A 27,500-nucleotide genomic window follows, 5' to 3' on the forward strand; every position below is an offset into this window, starting at 1 on the left:
CTTACTTTTTTTTTACCTTAATTTTACTTTGGTGTGTGTATGAAAACAATAGACATTTAAGAATGTGCTAAATTCTTTCAGGTCTGCGTATGTAATCATTACGTCTGAAAAACAAAAACAAACAAACAAAATAAAAGAGCTCTACCAACATGCAATCAAGATATAATTCTTCTTTTCTTCCCATTCTTTTTTTAAAGATCTCAAAAATGTAAAACATGTTGGAGTGGTGTGTTTGTTTTGGCTCCATATAGCTTTACACCCTCTCCAGAGCCTGACAGTGGACATGTTGAGACAGAGAATACCATCACACCATACAAACACATACTCCAGCCACAGATAGATGCAGATAAGAACAGAGAGAGCTAAAAGAGAGAGAGAGAGAGAAACAGAGCGGCAGGGTCTACTATTGCTTTCCACATGGCAGAAATAAAACCTCCCCCAGGGCCGTCACTTCAGAGCTTCGTCAATGCTGGCTGGAGGACTCTTTTCTCCCGCAGGCTATGAACCGAAAGGACGAGATATTTCGATCTGCTTGTTTGTGGTAATTAGAAGCCAAATGGCTCTTGTAAATTCTTTAAGATGCTACAAGAGGTTTATAAGGTCGGGGGAGGATTGTACTTGCTGTTGGGTTGATCTGAGACTGTATATAGACTGAGTTCAAGTAGAGAGGACAAACGGGGAACTGAATCTCTGATTATTTTATTGTTCTTGTGAACTAAGCCATACATTTGCGTTTTACAAAGTCATTGGACATGTCTGACATGAGATATTTGCATTTGGTTTAGCTGTTTAAAGCACAGGAATAAAGTATCATGAACCAGGAGCTGAAAACTATACTTAGTGTACTGCAAGTACAAATACATCAAATGGTAAGTACTGTAAGTGTGTTGTTTACATACACACACATGGTCTTTTGCCCACACACTCAATAGTATCTGGATGCAGCCTTTATGATACAAGCTGAGATTGCATCACTCAGCAATGCAATGTCAGACACAATGCACTCAACTGAGTGAGTGACATTACTTTGGGCGTACTCACACTATGTACAGTTGCTTCGAACTGGGCCAAAGCATGCTTGTCCCCCCTCCCGTCTCCCCCGACGGCCCGCACTCACATTACAATCGGGCCTGGGCATGCTTTCGTCAGATGATGCACTGTTCAGGAAGCACTCTCGCTCAGCACAGTGGAGATTTCTCTAGTTATATCGATTTAGTCATTAGGGATGCAATGACACGCAGTCAGATATTTCGCCAAACAGATCCGCCACTTCTGACGCACATAAACAGTCGTAAAGCCCTCGTGCTGCAGGAATTAGGTTTGCTGAAGATGCGCAGCTGTCATGCAGTAAGTGGTTTGCGTCTTTAATAAACTATGGCAGTTTGCATTCACTGAACAGTAAGAATGAATAATAAATCCATGTCAAACAGTCCCTAAAAGTCTGCATCCCAAAGTGAAAAATCCGAAGTGAACCGCGCTCAGGCACACCTCTGAGCCCGATTCAGAGCCCTCACACTTCTCCACGATCCGGGAATTGGGGCTGCGCACGGTACGGATAGCATAGTGTGAGCAGGCCCTTTGACTTTAATAGTGTTGGAGATTTAGCTACCCTTTAATGTTCTCATATTTATGAAAAACATTTGAAGTTCTAAAGCAGCTGTTTCCTTGAAAAAGACATAATAGTGTCATTAGAAACTGAATTGGAAATGACGTTATTTTAATATAGTCAGTCGTGAACTTATGGGCCGGTCTAAGGCTTGAAACTCCAGGGCTGAAACCTCCCACTCCCACTCCGGCACTGGTTGCCGCCTTAACAAATATTTTATATTTTATTAACAGTCTATAATGTTAGTTACAATTTAAAATTTTATTTATTTGCATTTACAATGTTAAAACATCCTCAAAACTATATCTCCAAGTATAAATTGTAACTATTTGGCCAAAAGTATATTTAATTTTTAATAAGAAAGAAAGAAAGAAAGAAAGAAAGAAAGAAAGGAAAAAATCAGTTTAAACTAATTTAAATCTAATGATCAAATGGTCCTAATGCTTATTTAAAGTGTTTTCAAGTGGGGATCGGACTTTTGCTGTTAATCGCCCCAAAACTCTGGAATGGGCTTCCACCCCACATCAGACATGCTCCAACTCTATCTGTTTTTAAAAAGCGTTTGAAACTCATCTTTGTTCTCTAGCATATGAGCCTTTTTAACGTTGAGGGGTTTGCCTTATGTTTTAATTGTTATGTATGTGATGTAGGTTTTACTTTGTTTAGTATTGATTGTGTTCTGCACTTTGGGCAACGTTGTGGTGTATAAATGAACTAACTAACTAACTAACTAACTAAGTGTTGATGCTATGATATGCTTGGCGTTAATAGCAGGTTTGACATGTTGTCCCAGTAGAGAGCCCTGTGATAATTTCAAGTTTTGTTTCGAATTGAAATCAATAATTACAATTAAGTAACGGGTTTTTATTTTCAAATGTAAAGTGACAACTTGACTGCCGATGGGGGCAAATTGTCACAAGTGCACATTCTCCATTCAACACTCTACAAAAAGTTAGGTAGTATGGAAAGTATAACAATTTACCCCGCTCTCCCCCCTACTACATAGCTAACAGCAATATAAAGATGTTATAATGACCATGTTTTCTAGTTATTATAAAGTTATTTACGGTAAAAGGAAAACATAAAAGTTAGAACAATATCCTTATAACCTTGCTTTTATCACAATATAGCTCTTCCTGAATGTTTATTCTAATATTCTAAGAGTATCGACATTAGCATTCATCAAATTCTAATCTGAAGGTAATTTTCTGTCAACAAATACAGAACACAGAAACACAGAACCTTTTCTTTCAACATTATGAGAACGTTCAATGTCAAACACACCTTACTGTATGAAGATTTAAAGGGCATTTCAAAACATTGTAAGCCAATTGAATTATTAATAACGCACTCAAGATTGTGATTTATTAAAATGTGTTTGTGCGCAAAGTAATTAACGTTAGCCTAGATTATTAAATGTCGTTAAAGTATTGTTCATAGTTCATAATACCCAATACATTAACTAATTAAGGCTTATTGTATAGTGTTTTGAAAACAATCACTGAATGAACCGAATATCTGAAATAAACAGGCTGCTCTTCTATTATCTAAGTGCTCCACTATTTCATTTCTGCTATAAAGGGAATGACCTGAACACTGCACCGGATCATTGCCTGCATGGAACTAATCTTACAAGGCTAATGTCCTCTCAGTGTTTGGATTAAAACCATTTCTCATCTTACTTAATGGATTAGTGCATTGAAAAATACAATTCTGCCCTTATTTACCAATCCTGCTTGAGAAAACCTGTACCGGCCCTGACAGCAAACCAAGGATTTTGATCCAGCCCCAAAAATCATTTTAAACCTGAAATTAGCTGACAAAAGCTCAAAATTATCCAGTTTTTCCCACAATTAAAGCTAACAGGTGCTAACATTATCTTAACTGATGGCCAACATACACACAAATCTGTTAAAATCTCAAGAAAAAAAAAAGTACTTGAGGGTTTCGTGAACCTTTAAAGCAGGGGTCACCAATCCTGGTCCTGGAGGGCCGATGTCCCTGCAGGGTTTAGCTCCATCTTGCCTCAACACACCTGCCTGGATGTATCAAGTATACCTAGTAAGACCTTGATTATCTTGTTCAGGTGTGTTTGATTAGGGTTGGAGCTAAAATCTGCAGGACACCGACCCTCCAGGAACAAGTTTGGTGACCACTGCTTTAAAGGCAATGAAATATGTTTATCTCCGACGTTTTATTTTTTTCGTTCCATTTTAAGCCTCATTTAATCTGTTTTCAGTGTCATATGATGTGTCCTTTGTGGGCATGGTGATTTGTAAATAGATACAGCATTTATTTTCTGAAACTATTTTGTAGTTGGTCATTTGTTTCACTAGTTTGGCAACTGTTGATTACTATTGACTACTATTTCTAATAGAGTACAATCTGTAATTTGCTCCGCAATAATGCCAGTGTTCATTGGAGAAACAAAGTAAATGCAAATATAAATATGACCATTACTGTATTGCCATGATCCACAATAAAATGCTATCAGGGGAGTCCAGACTAAAAGGCTATGACGGGGTTTAGTGGGAAGTGTTGATTGAATTACAAGTGTGTGTGTGTGTGTGTGTGTGTGTGTATATGTGTGTGTGTACATGTATATGACTGTTTGTACAAAGACCTTGTGAATAAAGGTGTTAGAGCATCAGCACAGGTGAGATTTTCAGAACTCTGTCATTATCATCCTACTACACCACTAATAAACACATTCAGAGAACAGAGAACAGGATGTCTTTCAAAGTACTCACACGTTTCATACAACACATAACACTCGAGATTGAAGCTTTACCTACACATGCCCACTTTAATAAACCTAGAACTTTAAATAAATGTCCGTTTATGAGCCACAGTGCTTGGTAAAAGATTACAAGTAATCTGGACTCTGTATTGGATTACTCTATGTATCAGTAAACATGTCCTCATACAATCTGTAGCCAGATGACATACTGGATCAGGTCCGTTACATAGTGGAAGTTGTAACGCACATGCTACTGTAAGGGTTAGAGTAGGCTTAGATATCATTAATACACAATGTAATGGATAATTTAATAATTAATACAGATTGTTTTTTGTTTTTGTTTCTAGCACCAACCATTTAGATATGCACGTCCACTACATATCGGACCTGACCCAACATGCCATTGTGCTACAGGCCGCAGCAAGGACACACTGTCAGGAGTTATTTTTGAGGATTTTGTTGGAACTTTGCAAGTGTGGTTGTCCCTTTGACCACTTTAAGTCCAAAGAGACTCTTAATCAGAGGTGTCTAACTCAGTTCCTGCAGGGCCACATTGTTGGAGCAAGGTTAAAACTAAACTCTGCAGGACTGTGGCCCGCCAGGAACTGAGCTTGACACCTCCGTTCTAAATGGTTTGAACAACACAAGTCAGCCTTTGAAAATGCCTAGTCTTTTCTGTTGTGTTAATTACTTCCATGTACTCTAATGTTGAGAAGCCATTTGCTTATGGAGTTGACACCTTGTTTCTTCAGAAAGATATTACACTGTTTTGGTTATTTTTCCAATTGATTTAACCGGCAATATTCTACTATGAAAAACTAAATCTTGTTTTGGCTACCAAACATTTTAAAGTTTACTTGCACTTAGGCCCCATTTACACTAGTGCGTTTTAGTTTTAAAACGTTGTTTTAGAATGAAAACGATCCGCGTCCACACTAGAGTTTTACCCAGCATTTCTAAACTGCTCTCCGTCCACAATAAAACGCTGAAAACGCACATCACGTGACCACACACACACTCACGGGCAAGCGCTGCAGCATTTCTACCCAGATGAAAGCTGTGCTGGTCGGAGTGCTCATCAAGCATCTCCCGCTGGATCTAATCTCACTATATTTGTTAAACTTGATATTTAATCAATCTTGTTGTCTATATCTAACGACATATTCCCCATTTTTGGTATTTTGAATCGATTACTTGTTCACATGTAACGCGTTTTGGCTGAGCGCAAAAATAAGTTAATTAATATAACCACGTACATTCTGTATATTGACTGGTCGCTTGCCTTTATTTCCTATAATGTATAAACTTATTGTGCGTTATACTTTCATAATGGCTATTATTGATTATTAAAACTGACATTCAGCAAAGCAGAGGATACGTTTCGTATTTTCAATGAAAATGAAAGGAGGCAGTGATGTTCTATAGCAGGGGTCTCAAACTCAATTTACCTTGGGGCCGCAGGAGACAAAGTCTGGGTGAGGCTGGGCCGCATAAGGGATTTCACAAAAAAAAGTCCTCAAATGTCATCATTAACAGTTTTAATTATTTCTTCTGAACATGAAGTGTCCTGAACATTAATAGAACATTGAGTGAAGATTATGAACAGTTCTTCTGAACATGGCATCTTTTGCCTACTTCTTGCTGCCAGAGACTTGACAGCGCTTCTTTTCACAAATCTGAACCACATTTGGCTTTAGAGCGGAAGCAGTTGAGACCCTCAGTATGACTTGAAGATGATCATCATTAAGTCTAGACCTGTACTTTGACTTATTGAAGTCCTAGGGAAAAAAGTGGGGAAACTCACTCAAAACTTCCATTCCCTCACCTAAAAAAAGGCGTATATATGTATAAATAAAACACCCCCACCCCACTCCAGTCACATCAGTCTGTACCAGTCTGTATCTACCTATAATATTAATATATATAAGATGCAGGGCTGGCACGTGCACACATAGGGCTCAACCTGTGACGAGCACATGCCCTTTTTAGTCTTGCATAGAAAGCGCCCTTCCAAAATGATCAAAAGTGCCCCCGCGACGCGACACACCCTCGGTCCTGCCCTTCAGTAGGCGCGCGATAACACCGCTCTTGAGTACGCGTGCGATAACACAGCTGATCAGAATGCGCATTGAGTGACAAGCGCGCTGTGTACGGATAGAATCAGCGCTCTCTCTCCCCGCTCCGCTGATTCTGTCAGAGTACAGCGGTCGGCGCGGGCCACAAAATATTGCACTGAGGGCCGCAAATGGCCCGCGGGCCGCGAGTTTGAGACCCCTGTTCTATAGGCTGTTTTATTATAAATATGCATAAAATGACTGACCGAGCAACCAATACCCCCACCAACCCCCTTCCCTAAAGCCAACCGATAGTGTTTTCAAAAGCTCTGATTGACCTGGATCACTCCCTTCAGCAAAAGAAAAGCATCTTCCTCTGTCTTTTGGGTGTTACCGCAAGTGCCATTGACTGTGCAGAACGTTTTGTCTGCCTTGTGGTGAGAAAACTTGCAAGCATACAGTACGACACTTCAGAGTCACACTGCTAGCGATCGTCAAAGTAGCAAGCTGAATGCATTCTGTATTGTACAGGGGACAAGGCTCAGAGGAAATTGATTGACAATGGTCTACAGCCAGTCAGGAAGCAGAACACAATGCATTAATCAAAAACGCAGAAAAATGCGCTATAAAAGAAAAAACGCATGTCAAATTTGATAAAATCAAAAAATCTGCGAAACTACAAAAAGTGAACCGCGTTATAGCGAGGGACCATTGTACTCCTCCAGTGACAACTCTCATACCTTTATTTGAAATACAGGCATGTTAACACTGAAACATACAAGTTTATTCCATATCAGTGTGATGACTAATTTCTATATCTATTCAGATAAAAGAGGACATCAGTTTAGGAGGATTATCAGACCTTATTTGAAATCTGTGTGATGAGATGAAGATATTTGTAGCAGGCAAATGATCCAGAGTCTTCTGGAGTTCACGTTCAGATCGATTAAAGCAAGTGTAATAGAGCTGAGTTCAGATGAAGTTCATTCAGTTCAAATTAACTGCAGATAAGTTTCCTGTGAAGCATCAGAAGCCGAATGATTACTCAGATGGAAATTTGCAAGGAAATAGACTGATGATGGGTACTAGAGATTACAGGGTGAAACATTGGCTGCTGAAAACGCTTCATCTCTTAGTGAGGAGTTACGTCAAGCTCTTGTGTCAGTTTAAGCCTTATGACTTAACCTTTGCTCATCCCTCTGTCGCTGCCTTTCCTCCAGATGTTGAGTGATTTCTGTAATACTCCCTCTGGGCCTGATTCATAACCATCACAACTAACTGTTGGCTAATCCAACAAGCAGAATGGGAATTATATAAGAGGATAAAACTGTAACTGATAGATGCTGATATGATTCTTTATTTCGTGGATGAAACATGTCTTGACAGCTTACAAGGAACATTCTGTCACTTACCAGGGATCATCATCAGAGCTATATTCATTCTTTTCAACTAGTTCATACTGCCATCAGAGCAACATCCAGTTACTGCAGATTCCTTTTTTCCTCCATTTCTTTAAACACATCCAAATATGCAAACTTTTGTTTGACTATACCAATGGTTCTCAACCATGTTCCTGGAAAACCACCAGGACTGCATGTTTTCGGTCTTCTTCACCAAACACACCTGATTCAGATCATCAGCTACAGAAGAGACTTTAAACCTGAAATGGGTTTGACAGACAAAAGAGACATGCAAAAATGCAGCTCTGGTGATCCTCCAGGATCTGGTTGAGAACCACTGAACTATTTGGCAGTAGGCCTTTAGAATCCTCAAATCATGCAATGTTTTACAGTTTGTCTGTTTTTTTTTTTTCTGAGTGCATGCATATTGTAGCCTTTGTACTCTTTTGCTGCTGTAGCTCATCTGTTTCAAGGTTAGAAATGATTAGATAGGATCAAAAAAAATAAAGCAACATACAATATGGGCTCTTTGACTCTCGATTTTTACTCTTTTTAACATTTTAAGCACATGTAAATTGTAGCCATTGTACTCTTTTGCTGCTGTAGTACATCTGTTTCAAGGTTAGACATGTTTTTTGTTCAGAGATGTTCTTTGGCAAATCTCACCTGTAACAAGTGATTATTTTAATTACTGTGGTTTCTCTGTTACAATATATTTCAAAGAAATTGAATGGCCAAACCATGAATATATCTTCACTTTACTTATTACCAAGCTTTTTGACTTTATTTTTGTCCGATATCTACAAAGGTCCTTAGTAACAGAATGAGCATTTTCAGGAAATCTCAATATTTGCTTTAATTGGGCTCTTTATTTATTTATTTATTTTTTATAATTTGTTAAGCACATGTAAATAGTAGCTATTGTAGTCTTTTGCTGTTGTAGCACATCTGTTTCAAGGTTAGACATGTTTTGTGCTTAGAAATGTTGTTCTGCAAATCTCACCTGTAACAACTGAATATTCCGATTACTGTGGTCTCTCCGTTACATCATAGTTCAAATAAATTGAATAATCAAACCATACATATAACTTCACTTCACTTATTACTAAGCTTTTTGACTTTGCTTCTGACAGATGTCTACAAAAGTCCTTAGAGAAGACTTTCTAAAAATTTTCATCTTGTTTCTATTTGCTGTACTTGTGCTCTTCGACTCTGGATTTGTACCTGCTTTCCCCATTTTTTAAGCACATGCCAATTGTAGCCTTTGTACTTTTTTGCTGATGTAGCACATCTGTTTCAAGGTTATACATGTTTTGTGTTCAGAGATGTTCTTCTACAAATCTCACCTGTAACAAGTGATTATTTTAATTACTGTGGCCTCTCTGTTACATCATAGTTTAAAGAAACTGAATGGCCAAAACCATACATAGAACTTTACTTCACTTATTACCAAGCTTTTTGACTTTATTTCTGTCATGTCTAAATACTTTTGTAGTGAGATTTCCTGAAAATGCTTATTTTGGTACTATTTGCTTTACTTAGCTCTTAGATTCTTGATTTTTACTTTTTTTTTTTTTTTTTTTTTTTTACCATTTTAAGCACATTCAAGCACATCTACAAAGACAAATTGTAGTCTTTGTAGTCTTTTGCTGTTGTAGCACATCTGTTTCAAGGTTAGACATGTTCTTCTGCAAATCTCACTTGTAAAAAGCGATTCTTTAAGTTAATCTTGCCTCTTTGTTGCATCTACAGTTTAAGGAAATTGAATGGCAAAAAAAAAAAAAAAATAGCTTAGCCAATCTTCTTTGAACACTTAGCCAACTGAGCATGGGTACTTTTAAAACTTTTTACAATTGCAGTATCAGGTTACTGAAGCTGAAACTTGCCAACCCCATCCGAAGTAAAGATTTTCAAAATCCCGTAACAGTGTGGTCAAGCGTGCATGCTTTTTCCCTTTGTTCGACCTCAGATTATGCACTGCTATCCTGATTGTATGTTTCTGATTGGCTAACATGGCTTTTTTCCTAAGATTGGTTTGTTTATTTTTGTCTTGTCATTTCGTTTTTGTGTAGACAGATTTTTATTTAAACAAGTATGAGGAAAAAATGAGTTGATAAAAACAACCATCAACATGGACATGGCCTTATTTAACCTACATATCTGCCACTCACTGAATATTTTCTTTTTTTGGCTGATGTCTGTCAACCCCAAAAATGACTCTGTGTGAAAATCTCAGTAGATCAGCATTTTTTAAAAAATAGTCTGTCAGGTACCAACAACATTTAAGCCCACCAGCAACTATACTTCCCGAAGTTCATAGTTGGCATTTTCCTTTGAGTAGTTTTCATATTATCCATGTTTAATTTCTCAATGATATGCAAGCAAACTACCAAATAAATAAATAAATAAATAAATAAATAAATAAATAAATAAATAATTTCCTTTGTCATGGGAGGCTTTCAACTTCCTACCCCAATGCCAGGATGCATTATGGATCCTCCGTCCCAAATAAAAGCAATTTTTATGTTACTTAAAGACTCTTGATTTATTTTTTATTTGAACAGCTGCAACTCTGTATGGCCAAATACTCTCTACTCTGAGAGAAATAATAAGACATTTTATTTATAAAATTATTCATACCTCTAGCAAATTCTGACTAAAAGTTACTTTTATTCAACCAGCAAGTTTTTTTTTTTTTTTTTGATTAGAAGCTACTATGGCTAATAGGACACAGATAATAGAACAATGTACAAGAGATATTCATTCATTCATTTTCTTTTCGGCTTAGTCACTTTATTAATCCAGGGTTGCCACAGCAGAATGAACCACCAACTTATCCAGCACGTTTTTACGCAGCAGATGCCCGTCCAGCCACAACCCACAACCACACACACTGACTCACCACGAACAATTTAGCCAAACCAATTCACCTGTACTACATGTCTTTGGACTGTGGGGGAAACCGGAGCACCCGGAGAAAACCCACGTGAATGCAGAGAGAACATGCAAACTCCACACAGAAACGCCAACTGACCCAGCCGAGGCTCGAAACAGCGACCTTTCTGCTGTGAGGCAACAGCACTGCCTACTGCACCACTGAGTCCCCACAAGAGATATCATTTAATAAGAAATAAATAAAACAATTAACTTAGTCCAAATTTGCCAGGGATATGACTAATTTCGGAGTCGAAGTCAGAATTATTAGCCCCACTTTGAGTTTTTATATTTATAATTTTAATACTTCACTAATAATGTTTAACAGAGCAAGGACATGTTCACAGTTAATAATATTGTTGATAATATTTTTTCTTCTGGAGAAATAACTCATTTCTAATAACCGATTTATTTTATCTTTGTCATATTGACAGTAAATAATATTCTTCAAGACACTTCTATACAGCTTAAAGTAACATTTAAAGGGTTAACTTGATTAATTAGTTTAACTAGGCAGGTTAGGGTAATTAGGCAAGTTATTGTATAATGATGGTTTGTTCTGTAGGCTATCGAAAAAATATAGCTTCAAGGGGCTTAAAATTTTTACCTTCAAATGTTTTTTTTTTTTTTTTATTAAACTGCTTTTATTGTAGTAAATGGCATGCTATGAAATGTAACTATTTAACTATAATGGAATAACTATGACAAATAAGGAGGAGATGAAAAGTCATGATGTCTACACATTTTCAAGGTCAATTTTCTCTTGTATGAAAATATAGTATAAGAGAATTAAATGTATATCAAAATGGTTTGTTTATATATATATATAATTTTTTTTTACTATATATATATATATATATATATATATATATATATATATATATATATATATATATATATATATATATTTTTTTTTTTTTTTTTTTTTTTTTTTTTTTTTTTTCTTGTACTTTTTGATTGTAGCAGTTGAATAAGTGTAGCCTATTGTGGCCAGTTTATATATCCTGTATAGTGGAGCACGTCAATGTAATTGCATTCCCAACAAAAAATGACCTCAACCTACACAGGTTATTTTAAAAGATAATTCAAATTACTCAGAAAAGTTGTTGGTTCTGCAAAAAGGTTCACACATAAGATCTGATTAAGTTATCTGAATCGTTTTGACCCACTTCTCCACACCTCTCTCAATCAATCTGCTATTTTCCGTCTAATTTTGTGTTTTCCTCTTATTTGTAACCAAATTCTGTCGGTCTAGCTTCTCTGAGGTCTTAATGAGAGGCCGTCTCTCTCCTGATTACAGGAAAAAACATGACAACTACCCAATTTAACATGGCCTTCATCATCTACATACAAATCAATCTTTTCACGATGCTTCAGCCGGTTTGCTCTATATATTTCAGACCTGTGCTTTTATTTTACTGGCTGAATTTATGTGTACATGACTTTAAGATTGAATCTTGGGATTTCTTTCTGTGCTTTAAGCTGCAGGAGAAAGAAGAGATTAAAAATACTGATTTTATTCTGATGAGATCCGAGTCTTGAACTATAGGTCACGCTGAAGCCAATATTCTAGATCCTCCTCACATCACATTGCAGGGAGAAAGAGGAAGAGAGAGACACTGTGGAATCTTGATGCAATATTAAAAGCAAAGGGCGTTATGAGAATTGATTTGAAATCATTTTTGGTTTTAAAAATGGGACAAATGCTTTTAGAAGAATAAAAGCTGCATAAATTAAAAGTATGGTGCAAAAATGCCAAATGCGCCCCAGTTTTGTAAAATGTGGGGCAAAAAATGACCAGTGTAGTGGATTCCTCTGGGTGTTTTATCTGTTCTTTAATATTTTATGCATTTCCTAAGTGACCTGTAGCTGCCAGATATCTGTTTTCACTTTATTTCAGAGGTGAGAGTTATTGAATGTGAAGATGAAAAAGCTTTTTGATGAGAGAAAAAAAAAAAAAAAAAGCAGAAGTAGGGGTAAAATAAGGTCTTAAAATACAGTATGACTTAACAAAATAAAACTCCAGTCGCACTCAAACAATCAACTTTTACTTACTTTGACTGTAAAATCTTTAAAAGCAGAAGTAATTTCAATTAATAGTTTAATAAGTTGGTGGTTCATTCCGTTGTGGCAACCCCCAGATTAATAAAGGGATTAAGTCATAAAAGAAAATGAATGAATGAGTTTAAGTAAATGTTTAAGATATAATATATTAACAGCATTGGAAAAAGGTTACTTTAGAAAGTAATGCATCACAATTTTGAGTTACTCCCCAAAAAGGTAACTAGTTTCCGTTCTTAGTTACTTTTTATTTTAAATAATGCATTACGTTACTTTTGAGTTACTTTTATTTTTTTTTACTTTTTTCAGAATTTGCAGGATTTTTTTATTTATTTTTTTATTAGAGAAGCTCTGGGATTAGCAAGACACTGAATAACCTTTATTTACCTTTTAAAAAAAAAGCACAATAAAAAAAAAATGAAATGTAAGATAATGTCATCTTCAAAGAACTTCCTTACCCTCTACGTGCTGTATATACAGATTAATGACAGTTTAAAGCAATGCGTTTTCTACTTTTCTACTTGTTGTCTTATTAAAATGTAAAATCCCTGTCCATTCAGATAATCCTCTTTTCCTTAAATAATGAGAATATTTCCATCACAGAAACCAGGCTTTGTAGTCTTCATTTCAGTCTGTTCCTGCATTCTCTCATTGTGTGCAGGATTTAACGTGACTACAATCATTTTAAATTCAACTTATTTTTTTTTTTAAGTAAATTAACTAAACTAAAAAGTAACTCGTGTTACATATTGTTAAAAAGGAACTCATGTATTATTACTTAATTTTTAAAAAGTAATGCATTACTCATTACTTAAACAAGTATTATTATTACATAACTCGCATTACTTTCAATTAAATTCATGTTCAATTCTATAGTGCTTTTTTTGCAGTGTAGATTGTGTGAAAACAGCTTTACATAGATGTTCTAGTAAATTAAAACTATCAGTTCAGTTTTCAGAGTTGTAGTTCAGTTCGGTTTAAAATTCACTGCTGAAAATGCAAACACTGAAGAGCAAATCCATCAATGCGCAGCTCCACAAGTCCCAACCAAAAAAGCCAGTGGTGACAGCGGCAAGGAACAAACTTCACCAATTGACAAAAGTTAAACAAAAAAAAAAACAAAAAAAAAAAAAACTTGAGCGCAACCAGGCACAACCATTTCTCCTCTGGCCAAACTTCTTTTGCAGAGCTGTAGTCTAGTATTGCATGTTGTATTACGTTACCAGCAACCCTACATATTAATATACAAGATTCAATTCAATTCAGCTTTATTTGTATAGCGCTTTTACAATGTAGATTGTGTCAAAGCAGCTTCACATAAATGGTCATAGTAACTGGAACAGTGTGGTTCAGTAACTGGAACAGTGTGGTTCAGGTTTTAGTGTTTAAGTTCAGTTCAGTTCAGTTTAGCTCAGTTCAGTGTGATTTAATCATTACTGAGAGTTCAAACACTGAAGAGCAAATTCATCGATGCTTAGCTCTACCAATCCTGAACCATGCGAGGCAGTGGCGACAGCGGAGAGGGAAAAAAAAAAAAACACTTCTCCTGATGGGAGTGAAGAAAAAAAACCTTGAGAGAACCAGACTCAGTTGGGCACGACCATTTTAATTTCTCCGCTGGCCAAAAGTCTTGTGCAGAACTTCAATCACCGTGGTTTATGCTGGAAGATGGCCTCAATGAAGACTCGTCTGTCCCTGGAGCGTCGCTGGAATCAGACACATGTTCTCCACTCCCCACGACCATCAGCGCAGCAGCAGCTCAGGATATGGCCTGGTCCCGGATATGGAATCCTTGGGATCATCACGTCGCTGGTCTTGGATCCAATCAGTGACTCTGCCTAATCTGAGGACCTCGGGATGAGTATCCCCAGGTGAAAATAGAGAATAAAGAGAATAATTAGCGTAGCTGCTGTTCATAGTGTATATAAGCAAGATGCAGAAGCCAGTGTGGAACCCGCTAGGTGATGCATTGAGTGTATGCTTTACTAAACAGATAGGTCTTTAATCTAGTTTTGAACTGGTAGAGTGTGTCTGAGCCTCGGACGTTATCAGGAAGGCTATTCCAGAGTGTAGGAGCCATGAAAGAGAAGGTGGGACCAAAATAATTTACTCAATGAATTGTGACATTAAAAATTCAGCTTTTCTATTGTCATGAACAGGTCTTGAACCCCGGTCCCTGGTGAGGATACCGGTGTTTACCAGCCACAGAGACAGTTGTGATGGAACCAAACGAAAACTCCAAGAGGGAATCCAGAAAACAACAATTTATATATATATAAAAAAAATTATAATAAATAAATTTAAAAAAAGTCAACTTAGGTTCTTTTCAGAATGAGGAATATTAAATATTCTAACAGTATAATAAACATGTAAAGTAAACTCCACGAAGGGAGAAAACAAATAGACAAATGGCAACAAAGAAAGTAAAACTTAGACATAGGTCAGGAGATCAAAGGAACACAAGGCAAGTTCACCAGAGATGACTCAAAAACCAAGTGAGGGACACAAACAAAGTAACAACTTAAGTACACAGACTGTAACAAGTCACAGGTGATCAAAATTAAGTAAACAAGAACACACGAGGAAGAACAAAGGTAGAAGGGAAACACGGGGACCTCTACGGGAATGGAGACAAAGTGCAGGATGGTGACATCTATTACATAAAGTAAATAGTATCTACGATTTATAATTTTTTTCTCAGCAAATTTTTTTTTTTAAAAACCCACCAAAAAATTCATACTTGTTTGTTTACCATAAAATGTATTTCAATGTTACAATAATTAAAGCATGACGTTAAAATACAGCAAATTCAGGATCACATTGCAACTCCAGAATACTTATTAATTTCATAAATTAAAGCAGATCAGAATAAATATGCTGGTTAATTAAAAAAATAATAAATAAATAAATAAATAAAGTATGTTAATGAATGGGGCGATGCAGTGGGTAGCACGTTCGCGTCACAGCAAGAAGGTCGCTGGTTCGATCCTTGGCTCAGTTGGCGATTCTGTGTGGAGTTTGCATGTTCTCCCTGTGTTCGCGTGGGTTTTCTCCGGGTACAGTCCAAAGACATGTGGTACAGGTGAATTGGGTTGGCTAAATTGTCCGTAGTGTATGAGTGTGTGTGTGTGTGTGTATGTGTGGATGTTACCCAGAGATGGGTTGCGACTGGAAGGGCATTCGTTGCGTAAAAACTTGCTGGATAAGTTGATGGTTCATTCCGCTGTGGCGGCTCCAGATTAATAAAGGGACTAAGCCGACAAGAAAATGAATGAATGAATGAATGAATGAAATAAAAATACGACAAACTTGACTGGGCAGGCTGGTAGGGATAAGGGCTGAAACACACGACAGGACAAGGAAATTATGACAAACTGGCACAGGACAGCAGACATGAAGAGAATATAAGCAGAAGTAAATTAACACACAAACAGATGAATATAATTAACTAATAATGGGTTAACAAGGAGGGTGGGGCTAGACAATAGACGGGAGAGCACATGACACAAAGAGACAACACAAGCCATGCGCTCACAAAAAACGAGACTACAACACGAAGCCAATGAGAGAACTCATTAACACGCGTTCGTATGACAAGATAAACAAAACACTGCAGCAAACAACAAAAGCACAGGGCCACAATGTAAACACAGAGCCACGTGCTTAGACAACAGACGCAAAACACGATAGATGAAAGCACCTTACCGCGCGCTCATACATATGCAACCCGCATGTTTCATCTCAGTGCCAACCAAAACCGAAACCAACTAGACGGAGACGCTGAGAATGAAACAGCGCGATGCAGACCGAAAAAAAAACACAAACAAGAGTACAAGAGCGCGCGTCCCAGGCGCACACAGACCCCACGCGGAAGCACGCACCCACGACGGTGCGCACACAGAGACACACACAATGACAGAAACAGGACAAGACAGAGCTAGTGTCCAGACTAGCCACCAAAACAAGAATTTACGAGACCAGAGTGGCAAAACCAGGCTTTACATTAACTTTTTTGATCACCAGCCACTGTGGCTAGTGGATTTCCAACATTACTAGCCACTTGCCATTTTTACTAGCCACAATTTTGTTGTTTGGAAAATATATTTTATATAAATAAATGTGACTTTGATGTGCTAAAATGACTTGATTTAAATGGTGTGTTGTCCCAGATCAGCAGTTACTACACACAAATGGTTGGTTAATCTTATATTAAAGAAATGTTATTGTAAAGGATGATAATTAAGCTATATTAACAAAAAAAACTGTAAGCAAAAGAAAGCAGGTAAAATACCATGAGTGATAGTGAAAGGATGATCACGTGCCTGAGAATAATTAAAACTAAAGCAGTGATTGCTGCTGTTACTTACAAATATATATATTTTTCAATCTTGAGCTCTTAAAAGCAGCAGGACTGTGGGTACACGAGCATCGTTTTTTGTCTAGTCTTTTTCAAAAAGAACCGAACGCAAGTGAATGGAAAAAAGCGCAAGTAAACAGGAGCATGCGCGCTTTAAAGTCGCGCATCACATCACCTGTGCGCGCGAGTAATCATCCTCTCATACGGTATTCACCTGCTTTGTCTTGCGCGAACACAGTTGTTTTCAGTCCTACGGTTTCTGGATTCTAAGATCACATTTGCACGCATATTGGGCCATCCTTATTGTCGAGTCGAACCCTGCTTTAAGAAAACAATGTAAAAATTATTTCCAACCTGCCAAAGTGGCTAGTGGGAGCGGCTGTCTTACCTGCCAAAGCTGAAATCTACCGGCATTTGGCGGGTTGACGGGTGTTAATGTAAAGCCCTGGGCAGAACCCTGACAATTTAGTGCAAAAGAAAATGTTGGCATAGGGTTGAAGTGGCTTGAGAAATGGAAAAACTCCAGTGGGAAAGCTTGAATACATCCTCATCCATAAACACACGTGTTTGAAATTCGGTATCATGTTAGAGAACAGAATCATCTGATAAACCTTCCCTAGAGAAAGCCAGAGAAACGCACAATGATGACTATAAATCAGCGAAAGCTACTCAGAGTCTGAGTGCTCGACGGACCAATTTATGGCCTTCATTTTAGACAGACAGGCTCTATCAGTTTTTCTATCAGCTGTAATATTCCTCTTCCTCTCTGCTCCATCATCCGTTCGGCTCAAGCCTATACAGTACATTTCCTCCAGTCCCGCTCAAATGCAGCGCTCAGCACTTTTTTGGACAGGACATTATAGGGAAGACTTAAAAACATGTTATGTGGCTGTTTTCATTTGAAGACCATTATTTTTTAATATATTAAATATTTTATTTTCCAGCAGTCATCATTTGAAAGTTGTTGACCACACATTTCCCCCCATGTACTCTTAGGGATTATTTGTTTGATGTTGTTAATGACAAACTGTTATAGCCAACTGTAAAAGCTGCTTATTAATAATTAATACGGTAGTAGCTGGGTTTAGGCTTTGGGTAGGATTAGAGATTTAAAATAAGATCACACTTTTTAAGATCAAACTTATTGTAAAATGTTACTAGTTATGATTTGGCCTTTCTAATTCCTTGAGCTGTGATGTAGTAATTTGATATAATGATCAAATATATTATTTAATTTTCCCCAAAGTACATTAAAAACTGACAAAACGTGACGACTTAACTAGACACAAATCTCTCATGAACATGATTGACGTTGCAATCAGAATTTTTCAATTCGATCCCCATTAGCTATGCCCTGAAGCATTGTTAGTCCAGAAAGCACTTAGAATAGATACAATACACTATATACATAGGAAAATGATATACATGCATAAGCATTTAATACAATACTTCTCAATGTGGCCATTATACAACTACTACAACCACTGCAACCTGAATAACGACAATAGTAGAAATACTTGTAATAATGATAATGAGGAGATAACAGGAAAACAAGTCAGGACAGTAATAATAATAATGATAACCAAAGTAGAAGTAATAATATTAATGATAATAGTGAGGAGGTGAGGGGGGATTGGGAATTCAGCAAGAGGACAAATAATAATAATAATAATAATAGTAGTAGCAGTAGTAGTAGTAGTAGAAAAAGGAAAGAAAAGAAATATAAGAAAAAGCAAAAAAATAGAAAAGGAAGGTAAAGAAAGAGTAGAAGAGAAAAAGGAAAGTAAAAAAAGGAAGTGGAAACAAAGTGCAGCAGACAAAACAATGCGAATATTAAGAGACGAAAAATTATTACTGTAATAATGATAAAATATGGATAGTAAAAACTTAAAGTAAAGAATAATATAGAAAATAAAAATTTTGGTAATACTATGATGAAATAATAATAATAATAATAATTGAGCGAAGCAGTGGCACAGTAGGTAGTGCTGTTGCCTCACAGCAAGAAGGTTATTGAGTCACTGGTTCGATCCTCCGCTCAGTTGGCATTTCTGTGTGGAGTTTGCATGTTCTCCCTGCGTTCGTGTGGGTTTCCTCCGGGTGCTCCGGTTTCTTCACAGTTCAAAGACATGCTGTACAGGTGAATTGCGTAGGCTAAATTGTTTGTAGTGTGTGAGTGTGTGTGAATGAGTGTTTGTGGTTGTTTCCCAGTGATGGGTTGCGGCTGGAAGGGCATCCGCTACGTAAAAACTTGCTGTATAAGTTGGCGGTTCATTCTGCTGTGGCGACCCCGGATTAATAAAGGGATTAAGTCGACAAGAAAATGAATGAATGAATGAATAAAATAAAAAATACGACAAACTTGACTGGGCAGGCTGGTAGGGATAAGGGCTGGAACACACGACAGGACAAGGAAATTATGACGAACTGGCACAGAACAGCAGACACGAAGAGAATATAAGCAGAAGTAAATTAGAACCGGGGTGAGAACCGGGATAGGATGCAGCAGGTTTTGGGCGGCCGCTTCGATTGGGTACTGTACCAAAGTTGGCAACCGGGGTGTTTACAGACTGTGCCAAAGAGGGCGGTGGGTGAAAGTTTTTTAGAAAGAAATAAAAATTGGATGGTTGCAGGAAACTGGTCTGAAATACAAGATACTCCCATGAGAAATGGAAGTGTTGGCAGGTATGCTTACTAGTTTAATAATGATTTGATCTGCTATAGTTAGAAATCAGACTGTTAAAGGTTCTAAGCGTAAGGGCTTATGATGTGGTTCTGTCGCTATCTTGCGGATAGAAAACGTCAACTGTCTTCGGTTTGCACTATGGCAGGCTAATGGCCACTGACAAGCTTTCTCAGAAATTGTAAATATTTTAAAATAGGCACTATTCTTACAAAAAAACTGCAGTTGCAATCTTAACGACTTCATTCTCGACTAAAAAGCCTTAAAAGTATATTATGGAGTCTAACAGCAGTAATATTTGTCAAACTGTAGTGTCTGCTTGTTGCTGGCTGTATGTGAGTAATACACAAAGGGTAAAGAGGCTGTACGGGTGCTGATATTACTTGAATATATCATGGCTATCAGCCAATCAGATTCGAGAACCAGACAGTACTGTTGTATAAATTGATTTAAACCACAAAACTTTCCAATTAAATCAATTTAAAAAGACATACATGCCACTGTCCTGCTATTTTTACAACACAGGCTCATTCTGAAAACGTCCCCTATATAGATTTCTGGAGGTCGCGAATTATGTAGCCAGAGGTACGTATGATGCCGTTGCTTTTTTTTGGCGCTTACCTGCTGACCGCTTACCTCCATTTGGAAGGCAGTCCCGCTGTTATCAGTTTGTCCATTGGCTCGCCATGTGTGTCGGGTGACTTGAGACGCTGAGAGGAGTTGATCCCAACTATTGGCTTTAAGTCTGATGTAAAACGGTTCTACAAAGGAGGGAAGACAAAAACAAAAGCCAAAAAATAAAACAAACAAGTAGATATCAAGGCTAGAATGTGGTCAAATTTGAAAATGTTGTTTAAGTCATGCTGCCATGAGGGCTTTTATTTTTCTAGATTACTTTTTAAAATGCTATTGGTTGGGTTTAGGGAAGGGTGGGTTAGTCAATAGGTCAGTCAGTCAGTCAGTCGACAGCGGCCTCTAGTGGATTTATATGAGAACAGCAGGCGCGAATGGCACATGCAAGAGAAATTTGAGATCTCAAAAAGCATACACAACGGCTTCTGGTGGATTTAAGAAAACAAATACTTCAAAAAAAAAAAAAAAAACACCTCCTGGGACATATTTGGCGCTCTCCGGAAATGTATATAGGGCTACATTTTCAGAATGAGCCTGGGTTATGTTTTTATCAGTGCAGCTGCAGTGTGTTTGAGTGTATTCTCTCTTCATCAAAATCAGTTGTTACACTCTGTATCACAGCATGTTCTTGCTCACACCTCACTGCATCTTTGCACTTTCTGCATCTCACATATATGGTTTGCCTCTTTTATGAATAACACACTTTTCTGATGATCTTCTTGCTATAGAGTTGTAACACAGTTTGTCCTGTTCATGATTCTGCAATTGTTTTGTCTGTGTGTCTGTTTTCCTGTATGTGCGTGTGTGTGTGTGTGTGTGTGTGTGTGTGTGTGTGTGTGTGTGTGTGTGTGTGTGTGATGGCCTGCTGTCTCTGGCTCTCAGAAAGGAAAAACAGACAGTGCAGCTGCAGCATTTTTTTTCTGCTGCATCAGGAAATATTGCAAAAAAAAAAAAAAAAAAAAAAACAGGCGGCCAGGCACATGGACACTATACTAGATCATGGTTAATCACAAATCTGTCATCATTGGTTCAACTGACCTTCTCTAATTGGTAACTTCCATCTATGAAGCACAATTAACAATACTGAAGATACTCGTTTTGTTAGATGTCACCATTGTGGAGAACAGTTTTTACTTGATTTGATTTGTTTTTTTGTTTTTTTTCTTTCACTGCTGTAACTCTGTAGTGTACACTACCTGATAAAAGTCTTGTCACCTATCCAAGTTTTAGAAACAACAAATAATAAATTGACTTCTAGTTAATCATATGGAATCAGAAGTGGCTTATATGAAAGGTCAATAATGTTCATATCTGGTGACTGGGCCAGCCAATCCTGGAGCACTTTGACCTTCTTTGCTTCCAGGAACTTTGATGTGGAGGCTAAAGTAGGAGAAGGAGCGCTATCCTACTGAAGAATTTGCCCTCTCTTGTGGTTTGTAATGTATTAGGCAGCACAAATCCACCTCTTGCCACTTTTCCAAATGATCAACTAGAAGTTATTATTTGTTGCTTTTACAATTGGGATTGACGACAAGACTTTTGTCAGGTAGTGTACTACCAACTGCAGTTGAAATCAGTCTGTCAAGCACATACACACTTTACTAGATCATAGTTTACTTTTATCATAGGTGACTTTCATCTATGACACAGAATTAACAAAAACTCAACTAAGATAAAACACATGAAATCTGTCAAAAGCTCATCAGGGTCATTACAAACTCCATGAACGGCACTAGGAGCTTCACATATTACTAACTTGTTAAACTTTATTTCTGTCTAATGTCTACAAAAGTCTTTTGTGAGATTTACTGAAGACTCATTTTGTTAAAAATCACCATTGTAGAGACGTTTTTGCATGACTTTGGGCTCTTTGATTCTTGGTTTTGTTTTGTTTTTTGTTTTTTTGACTGCTGTAACTCTGTAGTGTACAGCATATACTCTGCTCTGAGGATTTTACTGTGTAAGGAATGAGAAAGTGAAATCAGTTGGCCAAGGACATACAATGCATACTTTACTAGAGCATGATTTATCACAATTCTGTCATCACTTATTCATCTTTATGTTGGTTTAACTATGACAGAATTAACAAAAACGCTCCACAAAATGAATAATGGATTAAGGGTGAAAGTTAGAGGGGGGAAGAACCCTGCATATATATATATATATATATATAACTTTCTCCAGAATTTTTTTTATTATTTATTTTTTATTTTTTTTATCAGACATACTGTAAAAATGTCCTAGCTCTGTTAAACACAATTTGGGAAATATTTAAAAATGGAAAAAAATAATAATAATTCAAAGGGGGCCTAATAATACTGACTTCAACTGTGTATATATATATATATATATATATATATATATATATATATATATATATATATATATATATATATATACATACATATATATATATATATATATATATATATATATATATATATATATATATATATATATATATATATATATATATATATATATATATATATATATATATATATACACAGTTGAAGTCAGTATTATTAGGCCCCCTTTGAATTATTATTATTTTTTTCCATTTTTAAATATTTCCCAAATTGTGTTTAACAGAGCTAGGACATTTTTACAGTATGTCTGATAAAAAAAATAAAAAATAAATAATAAAAAAAATTCTGGAGAAAGTTTTATTTGTTTTATTTTGGCAAAAAAAATCCATTTTAATTTTTTAAAACAATTTTAAGGACATAGTTATTAGCCTCTTTAAGCTATATATTTTTTTGATAGTCTACTGAACAAACCATTGTAATACAATAACTTGCCTAATTACCCTAACCTGTCTAGTTAACCTAATTAATATAGTTAAGCCTGTAAATGTCACTTTAAGCTATATAGATGTGTCTTGAAAAATATCTAGTAAAACATTATTAACTGTCATCATGGCAAAGATAAAATAAAACAGTTATTAGAAATGAGTTATTAAAACTATTATGTTCAGAAATGTGTAAAAAAAAATCTTCTCTCCGTTAAACATAAATTGGGGATAAAAATAAACAGAGGGGCTAATAATTCTGACTTCAACTGTATGTATGTATATATATATATAAATATATATATATATATATATATATATATATATATATATATATATATATATATATATATATATATATATATATATATATATATATATATATATATACTTTTATTATATTTTTTAATTATATTTTTGTGCCCCAGTAGAGCTTTATGTCTGGCAACGCCCCTTGGATTAACATTACCTTTTAATAAGCAATGCATTCATTATAGTAGGATTTACTCATTGCCAATGTTAGTTGATAAAATACTATTGTAAATGGCACCTTAAAGTGACATGTTGTCAGCAAACGCTAGCAGTTTCCTTTTTTGGGGGGCCATCTTTCAACATTCCATCTGCCACGCTCTTCTCGTTTCCTTTTCACGTGTCACTGAGTTCAGCACATACAGAAAACATACAGTTCAATCACAACACAACACAGCTGTGTTGTCACGCACACAAAAACAAACACTTTGCATGACCTTTCTGTTAAGCATGATCTGACCATGTGTACGTGCATGTGTGTGTCTGTGTGTGTACGTAAATCCAGATGATTTCAGGTTCCATTTGAATCCTCAACACAGGAAATCTAGAGGGAATAAACCTCTTGTCACAAGGCACAAACAGTTGTTTCAAAAGAAATGCTTACTGTGCCATACAGCTCATCCATGGAAAATCATAACATTTGATGTTTTATGAGCAAAAACACATGCTCTGACATGTGGTGGTATAATCTGTTGATAGATGGAAAGACCTCAGGGGTCGAGGTTCAGCATCAGTGGTTCAAAATGATTTAATTCACTCCAGTGCAGCATAGAATGTCTGAAATTTATTATTATAACTGGACAACTGTGGTCAAATATAATAAATACATTTCTTTAACGACCACTGAACCATATGCATAGCTTTGTTTCCATTCCCTTATTTTTATGAGAATTTTGGAATATGCAAATAAGCATACATTTTGTGAAAAACTTTAATAAATCAGGTAAAAAAGGAACTAAAATCTCTTTTTACAAGATGTAACATAATTATTTAATGTCCCTACAGTGTGCATGTGAAGTTTCAGCTCACAATACTCCACAAATAATATTTTATAACTCTTTGCAACTGCCCCTTTTAGTGCCATTTTGGTGACTGTCGCTTTAAAGGGCACCTAGTGCACCCCTTTTTACAGATTTATTATGAGACTTTTGTGTCTTTTGTTTCAGCTCAAAATACCCATCAGATTATGTTATAGCTTTCAGAAGTTTGTGATTTTTAGCTCTCAACAGCTTGTTGCTGTTTTTGTGCACCGTGCCTTTAATGCTAGTCCTCCCTGCCCATCGTTTCCACATGCCTGTCAGAGTTTGCCACAATCTCCGCCCTCGGCTGGGTCAGACAACAGAGACACATGAAGGAAGCAGATCTTACATAATGTTTGTGAAAAATACTACAGTAAGAACTTTCCTAATGACTATATGATGTATTTGTTGTGGAGTTGCAATGGAAATGGCAAGCCACCTTTTTCAAGTGGAGCACCTTGGCCACAGACTTGGAGGTGCTGATTCTCATCCCTGCTCTGCATCACACTCGGCAACAAACAGCCCCAGTGATTGATGAAGATCCATGTCCTGAAATCTTCTGGTCCCCAAACCAGACCCCCTCCAGCCCAAGGTTGCTCAAAGAAATTCGGTTCATAAAAATTATGAACAGAATCAGTGACAAAGGGCAACCCCTCCGAAGTCCAACCCACTGGTCCAACTCAAACTCCTGCTCTGTTCATACAGAGACAAGACAGCCCTTAGCAAAGGCCAGTGGAACCCATCAAATTAATGCCACATAACAACTTACCGCTGAGCGGCACGGTGAGTTTGCATTTCTGTGTGGAGTTTGCATGTTTTTCCCTTGTTTGCCTAGGTTTCCTCTGGGTGCTTCAAACATGCGCTATAGGTAAATTCATTCATTCGTTCATTTTCTTCCTTTATTAATTTGGGTTCGCCACAGCGGAATGAACCGCCTACTTATCCAGCAAGTTTTTATGCAGCGGATACCCTTCCAGCCGCAACCCATCTCTGGGAAACATCACACACACTCATACACTACGAACAATTTAGCAAACTCCTCACAGAAACGCCAACTGAGCCGAGGATCAAACCAGCGACCTTCTTGCTGAGAGACGACAGCACTACCTACTGCGCCACTGCTTCGCGTATAGGTGAATTGGGTAAGCTAAATTGTCTGTAGTGTATGTGTGTGAATGAGAGTGTATGGGTGTTTCCTAGTGATGGGTGAGAGCATTCAGTGCGTAAAACACATGCTGAATAAGTTGACGGTTCATTCCATTGTGGCAACCCCAGAATAATAAAGGGACTAAGCCGAAAAGACAATGAATAAATGAGCTTAACAATGATTTGTAACCAAACAGCCTCACCTCCAGTCGCAATAATGTAGACACTGCCCTCTAGTGGATTTATCATCAGAAACGCGCATTAAAACTTCTACATTTGCAAAAATGTAGGCTAAGGCACGTATTTCCAATGAACCTGTGCAGCTTGAAACAATTGTTGCGCAAAGTATGTAAAAAATGTAAATGTGGACTGGCCTATAATATTAATATATAATGAGTAGCTCGCTAGTCCAGCGTTTTGCAACCCCCGTGCCCCTTAAATCTGCATATTTTGCTTATTTAACCGAGATGATTCAGATAACCAGCTCCTCAGAAGAGCTCCATGCATGAACTGTGTTCTGACTGACACATCCCTACGCAGTGTGCATTCTTCCCTAGTCCATTCTCCTTCATTGGGCTCTAGCGGAGCACCAGAAACCCTCACTTTGAAAGACTCGGTCACGGATTTACACAATGGCACTGCCTGCAGCGTCTTACTAGAGAAGCATGAAGCTTGAAGCATGAAACATAATATACCTCTATAAACAAATACAATATAAAGTCACACACTAAAATGCCATTTGAATGAAATATACAGCATATGCTTTCTTTAAACTGAAGTCATGGCACACGGATATCTTGCAGAGTTCACTTTGCAGGGCAGTTGTATTTGCATTTGAACATCTAACATGAAAAGAGAAGCATATGAAATGTGCAGAGAACAAGGATTGAGAAACTCTGCTCTGAATTTGTCATGATTTCTCTAGAACCATGTGTTATTTCACCTCAGATCCACAGGCTCTGGAATTAGATTAGATTTTTTTCAGGAATATCTTTTACCAATCTCTCCCTCAAAGTTTGTACCCAATACAGATTCTTTATTTACTGTTAGAAAAGCGTAATAAGTTTGAGTCAAAGCTAATTTTGCTATCACTGAAAGTCCCATCTCTGTCATTCATCTGGTAAACCTGCTGTCTGAGGGTTTCAGTCACTTTAGAGCAGTGGTTCTGAAATTTTTAACCCGACGAACCCTAATCGACAAGAACTCGTGACTACAAAAGCATATACAAACAATAAAAAATAACCTATTTTAAGCTGTTTGCAGTAGTGATGGGAAGTTCGGATAATTTTACTGACTTGGATCTTTGAGAGAAGGAATCTTTTTTCGAGTCATTTCATTCATTAGGTTCAATTTGCCAAATTATCATTAAAATGTTACGAATTGCTTCCAAACACATCCACAACTAGCCCAAAAGGTTGATCACACGACAAATAAGTCATAAATAAAATACTATAGAAGGACAAAATAATAATTCAATGTTTACCTGCTCTTTTGTCTATGAAGGTATTGTTGTCTCTTTGCTCAGCTCACCTCTTCATGTCTTTAAATTGTCTCCTGTATGCTGTATGCACTCTTCTCAATACTCTCTTTAAAAATATCCCATGCAATAACAAATTAGATCACAAGAGTAAAAAAAGAAGAACTGGCTAACATTTAACCAGTTGGTCTCTTGCTCATAGCTTATCACTCATTTGCAGTCTTCTCATGTATTTGACCCTGCCTGCACCGAATAAACATTATCTCAATTTATCTATGTGCAAATATAAA

Source organism: Danio rerio, chromosome 9 (genome assembly GCF_049306965.1).
Source record: "Danio rerio strain Tuebingen ecotype United States chromosome 9, GRCz12tu, whole genome shotgun sequence".
NCBI classification, from domain to species: domain Eukaryota; kingdom Metazoa; phylum Chordata; class Actinopteri; order Cypriniformes; family Danionidae; genus Danio; species Danio rerio.